The sequence below is a fragment of the Canis lupus genome, chromosome 5 (genome assembly GCF_003254725.2).
Source record: "Canis lupus dingo isolate Sandy chromosome 5, ASM325472v2, whole genome shotgun sequence".
NCBI lineage: Eukaryota > Metazoa > Chordata > Mammalia > Carnivora > Canidae > Canis > Canis lupus.
The window spans coordinates 17,305,222-17,316,508 of NC_064247.1; positions in this window are offsets into that span (position 1 = coordinate 17,305,222).

The following is an 11,287-nucleotide window of genomic DNA, read 5'->3' on the forward strand; positions in this document are numbered from 1 at the left end:
TGCTTTAGAGGAGCAGATGACAAAGGGTGGTTTGGAAGGCCAGCTTCCCCACCAGGTGCTCCATGCAGGGGGAAGGCTCCCCTCCATCCCGAGCAGGAGCATCACTGCCGAGGAGGAGCATCTCTGCCCCCGGAGGCTCCAGTTGCAGAGGATCAGGGTGTCTGGACAGTGGGCCAGTTGGGGTGTGCAGGGAGGGGAGGTGGGCAGGAAGGGTAGCAGCTAACTTTGGGGAAAAGTTCTGGACTGGGGTCAGAGGCCCCGGGTTGACCGGTTCTGTTGCTGACCTGCAGGGGGGCTTCAGGTGGGCCCCTTCACCAGTCCGGGTCTTAGCTCTTACTTTGAATTCCCTCAAACTGGAAAAGTGATTTCTGTTCCTCTCTACCAGTGGTGAGGATGGAGAGTCAGTGACAAGCAATAAAGGGACACACTGGGGAGAGAAGCTCGGCAGACTTAGGAAAGCCATTTCGACTCTCTGACCTTTAGCTTCCCCTCTATAAAATCACTGGTAAAAATGTTCGTTCCTAAAGCCGCTCTAGTTCTAAGGGGAAAAAAAAATCATGACTTTGTGGCTTTTTCTTTTTTTTTTTCGTTTTAAGATTTTATTTATGTATTTGAGAGAGAGAGAGAGAAAGAGAAGAGAAGGAGAGGGAGAAGCCAACTCCCCACTGTGCAAGGAGCCTGACACAGGGCTGGATCCCAAGACCCTGAGATCATGATTTGAGCCGAAAGCAATCACTTAACCAAATGAGCCACCCAGGCACCCTGGCTTTGTGACTTTCAGACCACCGGCCACGAACAGTAAAAAAATCCTTTGGTTCATACTCTGGGACCAAAGTCACCTGGGAAATCTTAACCATGCATCAAAGCTTGGGAGAGTTAATTGAGGGTAAATCCAGTGAATTGTGGCCCCTATACTCCCTTGCATACCATCCCTTCGGGCCTCAATCCCATAGATATTCACTAGAGGGCAGGACTGTTTGGGGGTATCTGGGGTCTCCCTAAGCTCAGACAGCTGGTCTTTCCCTCCCAGAACTCCAGGTGCTGATGGCCTTCTACGATCCACCTCTGAGTTCCAGCTGCTAGACTGGCCCATGGAGCATTCTCCCTGGGATGGCTGTCCTGGCTGCTCAACTAGAAGGTAAGTACTTGGGGTCTTGCATCCCGCATACTCCTATGCTTGGTGCTATTCATTCATTCATTCATTCATTCATTCATTCATTCATTCTAAGTCTTGGACACATAGGGGGGACAAGGTCTACTGGAAAGGGAAAATACAGTGCCCTTCCTGAGCCCCTCATCCCTAGCTACCCACCCCAAGGAAGGCTAACAAGAGGAGTAGCAGCTAACGCATGTGGGAGTCTGCTCTGGGAGCCATATATGTATAATTCTCACACTGACCCTGAGACGCATGCACTCTCGTTACCTTGTACTAGATTTCTAGTTGAGGAAACTGAGGCACAGAGAGGTGAGGTCATGGTCTAAGGTCACACAGTCAGTGGTGGAATCTAGAAATCTAGATAGTTGGACTTCAGAGCTCGAGCCCTCAGCCACTGCACTCTTTTTTTGACCCAAACGCTCAGAGGAGGGAGGGAGGGATTATGGGGAGGAGATGTTAACAGTGGAGTTAGGAAGCCAGAATGGGTTCCTGGAGTCACAATGTTGTACTCTCTGCAAACAGACGTGACTGAGCCCCCCCCCCCAACTCTGGCCAGCAGCTGGGATGGCCCAGTCTACTGAGTGAGGGAGCCAGCAGCTGCTCCACTCCCTATCTTTCTTCATGGCAGGAGAAAAGAAGATGAGGTCACAGGAGCATCCAAGTGGCTCTTATCATCGCACGGAGGGACTATCATCCTTGTGCTTTTTATCTCCATCACCATGAGTTTCCCACCCACGACAGCATACTACCTTTTCGTCCCCAACTACTTGGAATCCTGCAAAAAGAGGAATGGATTTGCTGGAAAGACTGAGAAGCAGAGTGTCCAGGACACAGCAGCCATGGGAAGGCCCAGGAGGGGTGCTGGGGGCTCTGAGCACAGAGGAAATGTAGTCCAGGCTGACAGTCCCATACTTCCGCCCTCCCGGCCACTGTCTCTGCCAGCCAGCCAGAGGCCTGCTCCGGAGTCGGTGACATGCTTCTCAGGCGTGATTTAGAAGAGACTGTGCAGAGCGGTCATCCCTTCCTAATGGGCCTGGGTCATAATTCTCAGCAATCATCCTCCCCTTCCCCACTCCCACCCTTCCTGTGGCTACTGCTCAGCGGCGTTTAGAGCAGATTTAAGATCAAAATCAAATCAGATTCACCAAACAAGGTGTCAGGCCAGGCAGGAGGGGCTGGGGGCTCGGAGTTATAGCTGGAAGGCCTGGCAGTTCCTTGGAGACTATTAAGTGTGTATATTTTATGGCCAGACACAATGCTGAGAGAACCGTCCATAAACCAATTACAGGAAACTCCCCCGCATGTCTAGGGGAATGCTGGTAGATGGCCAGCGGGTGGTGAGTAAGCACACATTTGCACCCACTGGGCATCCTCGGGGGGTTCCACCTGCTGTGACACACTGGCTGGCTCCACCCTTAGGAGCCAGGCAGCGTCTCCAGTAGGACTTCCTGGAAAGGCTCAGCAAACATGCTCTGCATTTAGAAGCAGCGAATTCTCAGTATGGATGGGGCCCATTTGGCCAAAGGAAAAATGGAAACTTGGTGGAGACAGGGAGAGTCCTCGCCCAAGGTCACACAGCTCCTGGGGACTAGAAACGGGTCTCCAGACTCCCAAGCCCAGTGCTTCTTCACCCCACCTATGCTCCCAATCTCTCATGGAAAAGGGCAGAGAGCACATTTGCCCGCAGATCCTGCCTGCCACACAGCTTCGAAAGTAATTTCCAGGAATCTCGCAGATCTCTGGCCCAGGTTAGGCCCCTGGCATGTGCTGGGGTGAAGGTCATAGTTTCCATTTCTGCCTCACATCCTGTGAGGTACACCCTAACCCGGGATCCCCTGCATACCTTGTGCCCAAGTCCTGGAGACTGAGATGTGAGGAGTGTCCCATCCTTCCTACCAGAATGCCAGTGCCTCTGAGGGAGAGGCTGTATTTATTCACCTTTTCTCATTTAATACGGTCTCCTGGCACAGGAGAAGTATTCAGGGCAGATACACTAAATAGATGAGTGCATCTAAATGGCCACCATCACTACTGTTTTACAGAGGAGGATGCTGGAGCACAGAGGTACGGCGACTCAGCCCAAGTCACACAGTGAGAGACGGACGCAGGCTGGGACCCAGGTCTTCATCCCCTGTGCCCCGTGCTCTTCCCTCCATGACTTGTTGCCTCCTGTCAGATTCCTCCAGCCAGGGTCCCTGGGGCTGAACAATTGACGGAGAATGAATCCTCTGCCCCCTTCCCACTGGGAAAATCCAGTCGTGCCATCCATTCTGCTATTGGGCCCCCCTTTAGAGTGGGTGGGCGTTAGGGGAGGGTGAGATCTCCTCTTATCGTGCTGGACATCTCTGAGGACCTGGGCGGGGCTCAGGGGAAGCAAAACCCAGGGGACCCAGCTGCTTCCCTGTCAAGTCCAGCTGCCCTGAGTGCTGACGGCCTGACAAGTGGCATTAGCATAAAAACCTCAGCGGTGGCAGCTGCCGGCTCTGTGCCAAAGCCCTGGGCGTCCCTGCTCCGTGCCATTCGCTGTCACCGGGGGCGGGCACCTGCCAGCCAGAGATGCATGGCTGTCTCTCACGCTGGGCTCTGGACTGCGGGCATCTCCTGCTCTCCGGGCTCCTGCTGAAGCTCTTCCAACAACCAGGCAGTCCCCTCGGACACCTTTCCCAGGGGGCAAGCGGCCTCCCTGCCTCGGTCTTCAGCGTTTCCTTGTTCCTAGAAGGGCCACCAGTTCCCCCAGTCCCCTCCACTGTCCAAGGGGAAAATTCTGCTCTTGCAGGGTGACCCAGCCTAGTTTTTCCCAAGTTCTCTGCATCCTGCTTTTAAATTCCTCTCTGTCTCACCAGGATGCCCTGTGTCCACCCGGGCATCATCCTGTCCAGGCTGACATAAGGGGGCCTAGCAAGCGCTGCTGGGGATGAGGACCCTGGGTCTGGTTCAAGAGCAAGGGCACACACTTCCCTGGAATCTGAGCCTAACACCCGGCGACAGTGGAGTCTGCATCATGGGAGATGTGGGAGGTGCCTTTCGTCTGGGTTAATGTTAACTGAAAGCAGGATCTCGGAGGTTAAACGTGGGAGGAGGCCCCAGGGCTGGGATGGTGTGGGTGGGAGGCTGGGGCCAGATGGACCACCTTGGCCCGGGAGCCCTTGCCCCCAGGTGCCAGGACCGAGGTCTTGTTGCTTCCTCCCCAACCTTCAGAACTCAGGCCTGAAAACCTTCCCTGAGATTCCATGGCACAGACATTATAAAAACAGAGCAAAACTGTTGGGAGACGAAAAAGGCAGCAATTACAGTTCATCAAAGAGCCTATGAATCCTCTTCTGCTTTGAGTCCTGCTGGTCACCTGGGGCTTTCTACCTGAAGCTCCTTCCTCGCTGTCCTCCTCCTGTTCTCCCTCACCCCCACCCTCTCCCCCTCCACCTCCTCTCCTCCCCCTGACTCCCCACCCCTCCTTTCTCCCACCCCTCCTCCCCTCCCCTCTTCCTCCTCCTCCTTTCATCCTCTTTCTCCTTCTCCCTTACACCAAGGACCACTGGCCTTCTTGGACCTTTGTGATATTCTTTCCTTTACCTGAAACCCCGCCTCCTGGGGCTCAGACAGGCCCTCCCCAGCTCGCGGCCTCCAGGCGCACCCCACTTCCCTCCGGGCATCTTGCTCTCGTCTTTCACAGATTATGAAATTGTACACATATTTTTGCAAACAGTTTTCATGTTTAAAAATACTTATCAATTAAAGAAGGCCCTTCTTTTCCTTTTTAAATTAGGCTTTTTAAACCAAAGGAATACATACACAGAACTGAGAAATCAAATATAATGTCGAGAGATATTTCATGGCAGGCAGCAGGCGCTGATCACATCTCTTCCTCCCTCCAGAGATAACCACGTTCAGCTCTTGGCCATTTCTCCTTCTGTATAGAGCCCTTCACCCAAGGAACATAGTCATGCTTCTACTTTTTTTCCCCACATTGTATAATAAAAAAATTCCAAATGTATAAAAACGTTGGAAGGTGAATGCCCAATAAACCCACCAACAGACCCTACAATTAACATTTTGTCATATCTGTTCTGTCACATAACTTTAATTTTCTGTCCTTGTCTCCAGCCATCATTCCATCTTACCTTCTGGTGCATTTCCAAGAGAGCTGCAGTGGTGAGTACACTTCACCCCTAAACACTTCACCAAGCATCTCATTAACGTTCGATATTTGCTGGTGGTTCTTTTTCTTCTTCTTTTTTTTTTCTCCTTCCTTTTGAAATAAATTTTATAGGCAATGAAATGTGCACATCTGACATGTACCAATCCATGAGTTCAGACCTAGGCATACGACTATGGAACCAAACAGTCCCTGAGAGGCAGCGCTTAAGTCGCCCCCGCCCCCGCCCCCGCCCGCCCAGGGGAGTTTCCTTACGCACCTTCTTGGTAAGTGCTGACTGCTACCCACACAAGGCAGGCGAGGCAGCTCCTGCTCTCTTTCTCTCACTCTGTTTTTTGACAGAACAATTTTTGACCTTGTCTACTGACTTCGTATTATGGCACAAGTCTTAGCTCATAACTTTCAGTTCCCATAATATACTTATATCACACTTTAAAAAATTAAATCAATACTCTTCCTACACAACAGTAAGTAAAAACTCTTTGCTCCCGAGACAGTATTGTACTCAACACTGATTATGTTTCCTTTCGTGTGCAACTTTATGCTTTTCCTCATTTTCGGCTTGCTTGCTTTCCCATACCCCTCTCATAATTTTTTCTTTATGAATCAACAGAACTGGGAAACTTCTATTGCTATTATTTGTCACATGAGCAAGTGTATCAAATAATCTATAACTTACTTTTATGTTTTTTCCCCCCCCAGGGAGACTGCCCTCCAATCTCTTGAGAGTGGCTCCCCTGCTGTTCCCTTTCTTGAAGCTTTTAGGAACCTCTCATCTCTGGTGTCTGAAACGTCACAATCATATGCCTTGGACCTCTAATGACCCTTCAGTCTGGAAACCAACATCTCTCAGTCCGGGGAAATTTTCTTCTATTATTTCTTTGATAATTATCCCCTCCATTTTCTCTAAACCTTTCTAGAATCTCCAATGGTCAAATGCGGGACCTTCTGAACTGATCCTTAGTGTTCTCATTTTCTCTCCCATTATCTGTCTTTCTCTTATTCTCTTTTTTTCTATTCCACTTTTGGGGAAATGTCCTCTATTTTATCTTTCAGACCTCTTATTGAATTCTGAATTTTTGCTATCATTTTTAATAGCCAAGAACTCTCCCTTATACTTTGGTTTTATACATAGTATCTATACATGCTTCTATCTTTCCTCCATCCATCTATCTATCTATCTATCTATCTATCTATCTATCTATCTATCATCTATCTAGCTATCATCTCTCTTTCTCCTCATATTTTAGGTGAGAGGTCTGCTTTTATTCCTCTGAGAATATTGATATATATTTTTGAAGCTTTCTTCTATTCCTGATCTTGTCTCTGTTTCTTCTGAGTTCCCTTTTTTTCTCCCTTCCTATTTACTTGTCTGGTCTTAATGGTGGAGGCTTCCCCAGAATGTCTGGTGATCCTTAGTTGTCCATACTGAAGATTATGGGTCATTAGACAAACCTGATTGGCAGCTCTCTGGTCTCATCTGGGTCCCATACGCTGGTGGGCTTCACTGTAGAGGGAATGGATGGGGAGCTAGCTTTTTCTGTGGAGGACACTCAGTATTGCCTTTTACCCCCTTGGTCCACTTAGCTTTTTCAGAGAAGAATTCTCCTGCCTCTGGTCTGGGATGGTGGACCAGGGATGGGAGTTCAGGGCTTTCCTGGCATTTGTCATTATCAAAGCTCGTTCGGGGAAGGAGGGTGAGGATCTTGGCTGTTCAGGATGCAGAATTTACCCCAGACTTCCTGCTTTATGCTCAGTGCTGATACTTTACGTTCATCTGTCAATGAGCCTGGTGTTCTCTGGTTCAATTTCTTCAGAGGATGGCTTACTCCTCTCCTGGTTTGGGAGAAGGGTGCTAGCCTGACTGCACAGGGAGGGAAGGAAAGTCTGAGCAGGGCCCCTATTTTAGCCCCTTTGGAAGTCTGGCATGCCTGATGCTCCTGGGGCCTGAGAGGGGATCCTCAGAGGCCACACCTCCTTCCCCCCACCATGTCTCCCTGCAGGTGGGGGCCATATAAGCTTCCTGCATTCTATTAAGTCATTTTGTCACTCTTCCATTTGCTTTGTCTCTCCTGAATTTGATGACATTTGTCCTGTGCTGCTGTTGTCTTTTCCACTTGCCTTTTCCTGGTGGGTTTTAGTGACTTGAATCTCACATTAGTGGGATTTCAGGAGGGAAGAGTGATAAAAAAAAAAAAAAAAAGATATCAACCCACCATGTTTAGCCTGAAGCTTTTTATTTAATATCTGCCCCTCACACAAAATTGTGGAAGCCCCACAGATAAGGATTCTGTGTGTCTTGTTCAACACTTTTCCTGCACTTAGCAGCGGGCCTAACTCACACTAGGTTCTTAGAAAACAGATACTGACTAAATTAAAAGCGTGGAGGACCTGGGGGTTTTTCTGTGTTCTCTTATTTATTAAGGTCTGCTGCACCAAAAGTGGGGTGGGGGGGATGGTCCTCGGTCTCTTCTGGCAAATGAGGAGCCTGACTCTGACTGGGGATTATTAGATTATCAGATGTGGTGGGGAGGGTCTTATCTGTGATGTCAGAAAAAAAATCACAGATAGACAATCTCTGGACTCCCACCTTAGAGCATTATGGAGACTGGCTGGATGCCCCCTAGAGGATTTGTGGGGGTGCCTGGCAGTGAAGAGGCAGGGCGGAGGCTCCAGCCCTATGCCTGTCCCACTGTCCCCTTCCCTGGCCCCCTTCCCAGAGCAGGGCTTTCTGTTTCAGCTGGAGGGAAGGGAGTGTCACTGGACTGGAAACCTCTTTCCTATCCCTAGAAGGCCCCGGGAGGGCTGCAGACCTCAGCACTGAGCCTAGATGCCCCCGTGATGAGCTAAAAATATAGCCATTGGTGTCCCCCCTCCCCCCTCTATCTTAATGTGGTTTTAAAATAAGTCAGCCTCTTTCGAGTTCTGCTTTCCACTGTCATTTATTTCAGTTTTTATCTCCACAACAAAAATTCCTTCCAACTTTTTTTTCCCCTCTCTCCCTGTAATGCTCTTCACTTTCAAATGCTAATAATCTCCAGCTGTAAAAGGCTTAGAAGTGGCTCTAGATTGTTTGATCTTTGGCCTGTGATCTGCTTTCATCTCTCTGCTTTCAAATGTTACTTTAGATTTACTTTAACCTATTAACATGCTTGGTATTCACGGACACGCACTCTCCAAACCGGCTTCCAGCACCCCCCGCCCCATTATAACGAGACTAGGGAAGTGACACGGGGCGCGCGCGTGTGCGCGGGAGCGAACCTGGGCCCGCGGCGGGAGGCCTGGAAAGCAGGGACCGCGCAGGGGGGCGGGCGGAGGGGAGGTCCTGGGGGGGGGGGAGGGAAGGGAACAGGGGCAGGGGACCGTGACCCGGAGGCTGGAGAGGAGAGGCAGGACGAAGGCATGGAAGCCAGACACAGGGAGAGCGGGATGGGGACGGGATGGGGACGGGATGGGGACGGGATGGAGGGACCGGTCCCCAGGGCTGCTTAGACCCGATCTCCATCCGCTCCCGGGGAGTGGGGGGCGCTGAATTAGGGCTTGAGATTTCTTGCTCCCATCATTGTGCTGGAATGTCTGCGTGTTCGTTTCCACAGGAAACGCCAGGCATGAATATGGATGAAACTCCTCACTGAGACCACAAGGGTACGGCTCAATTATTTGCCATATAAAGTAGCACATGAGGATTCTTTGCGCTTGATGGTTTCCTCTGTGTAGGGCTGGGTGCCCGCGTGCGCGCGCACCTGTGTGTGCTGGGTGGGGGGTGCGCGGGGTTCGGGGAGACCCTCACTGCAGGCCCGGCCGCCCGGGGAGGGGGTTGGGAGAGAGACCCCGCTTGTCCATGTCCCCCACCTCCACCCCCCACACACACCCAGTGACATCTGTGACTCCACAGCCACCCAATGGCCAAAGCACTGAAACCGCAAGAGGCTCATTGATACCAGAATTTCTGGAGAACCCAAGGGCAGAAGCCTGCTGGCCCCTTCCTTCTGAGCTCTTCTGCTGTTTGGGGAGAAAGCCTGAGCCAGCTGCCACTGCTCTGTGGGAAGGCAGGAGGGAGAGGCTGTCTTCGCTGGGCTGGGAGGGACACCAGGGAGGCCAGAGTTCCCCCCGGGGGGACAGTCTCCCCATGGAGGAAAAGCAGCCCAAGCAACTGGGGTCAGAGGAGTGCAAGGAACCCTCAGCTGGCATCAGAAGGTCTAGAGTTCAAGTCTTGGGCCAGCGACTTCACCCCTCTGACCTCAGTTTCGTTCTCTATGAATGGGCTAACAGTCAAAAGGCAGTTGTGGTGGCCCAATAATCCTAGCAAGGATTATAGTTCTATTTCACCAAGCACTCAACATGCAGCAGGTACTATTCTATGTTATTAATATTAACTCACTTAATCCTCCATTAATCCTCAGTTAATACTCATTTAACCCTATGAGGTGGATAGTATTATCAGCCTCATTTTGCAAATAAGGAAACTGAGACACAGAGGGTTTAAGCAATTTGCACAAGGTCGTGCAGATAGTGCTAGAATGTTTATTTTGGGCTAATTAGGCTCCTGGGTCACATGAACTCATCTGTTACCTCACTGAATCCTACAACATCCCCCCTGGGTGGGTATGGGCCCACCGACTCCACACAGAGCCTAGCCGCCAAGCCTGGGTTCTCTGCTGCCCAGGCCTACACTCCTTATCATCACGCTCTGCCACGAAGATGCTTTTCAACTGTGAAGGGCTTAAAGTGTCAGTTATTATTATCCACAAATGTTGGGGATTTCTGCCAGAGGGAAGACTCATGTTCTGTGAGTCGGAGGTCTAGGGTCCTTAGGAAAAAGCAGAGTACCTACAGGCTTGTCCTCTCTCTCTGACCTTCTCTCCGGCAAACCAGAACCTTCCTGCTGTAGCCGGGCAGTTGCTTCTGGTCCTGAACAAAGAGGAAAGAAAGGGCGAGTAGAGGTTATCCTGCTCTGTATGTAACGCAACAGAATCAGCACGAGGTGGGGGGGACCAGGGACCCATCTTAGACCAGGGGACCACCTGGACTGAGCCCACTTCATGGCCACCACACCCCAGCTTCCCCCAGTGGACGTGATGGAGGAGGGCAGGGTCGAGGGGGGCTGACCAGAGCGGTGACGCTAACTGAGCCCACCTATGGACGCTTGGCGGTGGCTGTCAATCTTCCCCTGCCCATCAAAGCAGAAGGGAAATGGACCCAATCTGAACACTGTCACGTGCTGGGCGACACGTAAAGTATTTCCACACCGATCAGCATGTTCAAACTTGGCACCGACCCTGTGAGTTAGGCATCCATCCGCATCATCATTTTGCAGGTGCTGAGAATCTTAAGTGACTCGAACATGGTCACGCAGACTCTCTTTCCAGACCGCTGCCTCCCGTAGGTCTCAGTAGATGTAGACTGATGGTGATAATCCAGTAGTGAACTTGTAGGCAGCTTCGGGGGCCCGCCGGCGGCCTAGATACCGGTGATCCTGCAGTCCCCCAGGAGGTCTCATTTTGCCAGGTACTGGATGTCCCTGGGGCAGGGCCCGGATCTGCTTGTGACCTGATAGAACCCAAGCTTAAAGAATTTCTTCCTGTCACTCACTTTGGGATCTGTCTTCCCCTGGCAGCTCGCCTGGCCCAGGACCGAGCCTTGCCCGTCAGTGGCTCAGCTCTTTCTCTGAGCTGACTGTGTGCCCCCGGATAAGTAACTCAGACTCTCTGAGCCTCAGTTTCATCATCTGCCTAAACAGTGAACCAGTGGGCTGGTCCTAATGAAGCAGGGCCCAGGGGGTGCTGCAGCCCAGGGGGAGCTGTGTCTTCTGCACCACCCACTGGGCTCTTCCTGGGCAGGGGACCATCACACAGAGTCCCTACCTGTGAGGCTGCCAAAGAAGGAGGGAAGAACACTTGGATCCCCCAGTTTTCTGCCTCCAGCAAGTTCAGGGGCTCTGCTACTGACCCCGTAGAGCGTGCAGTCTTGAACATGAG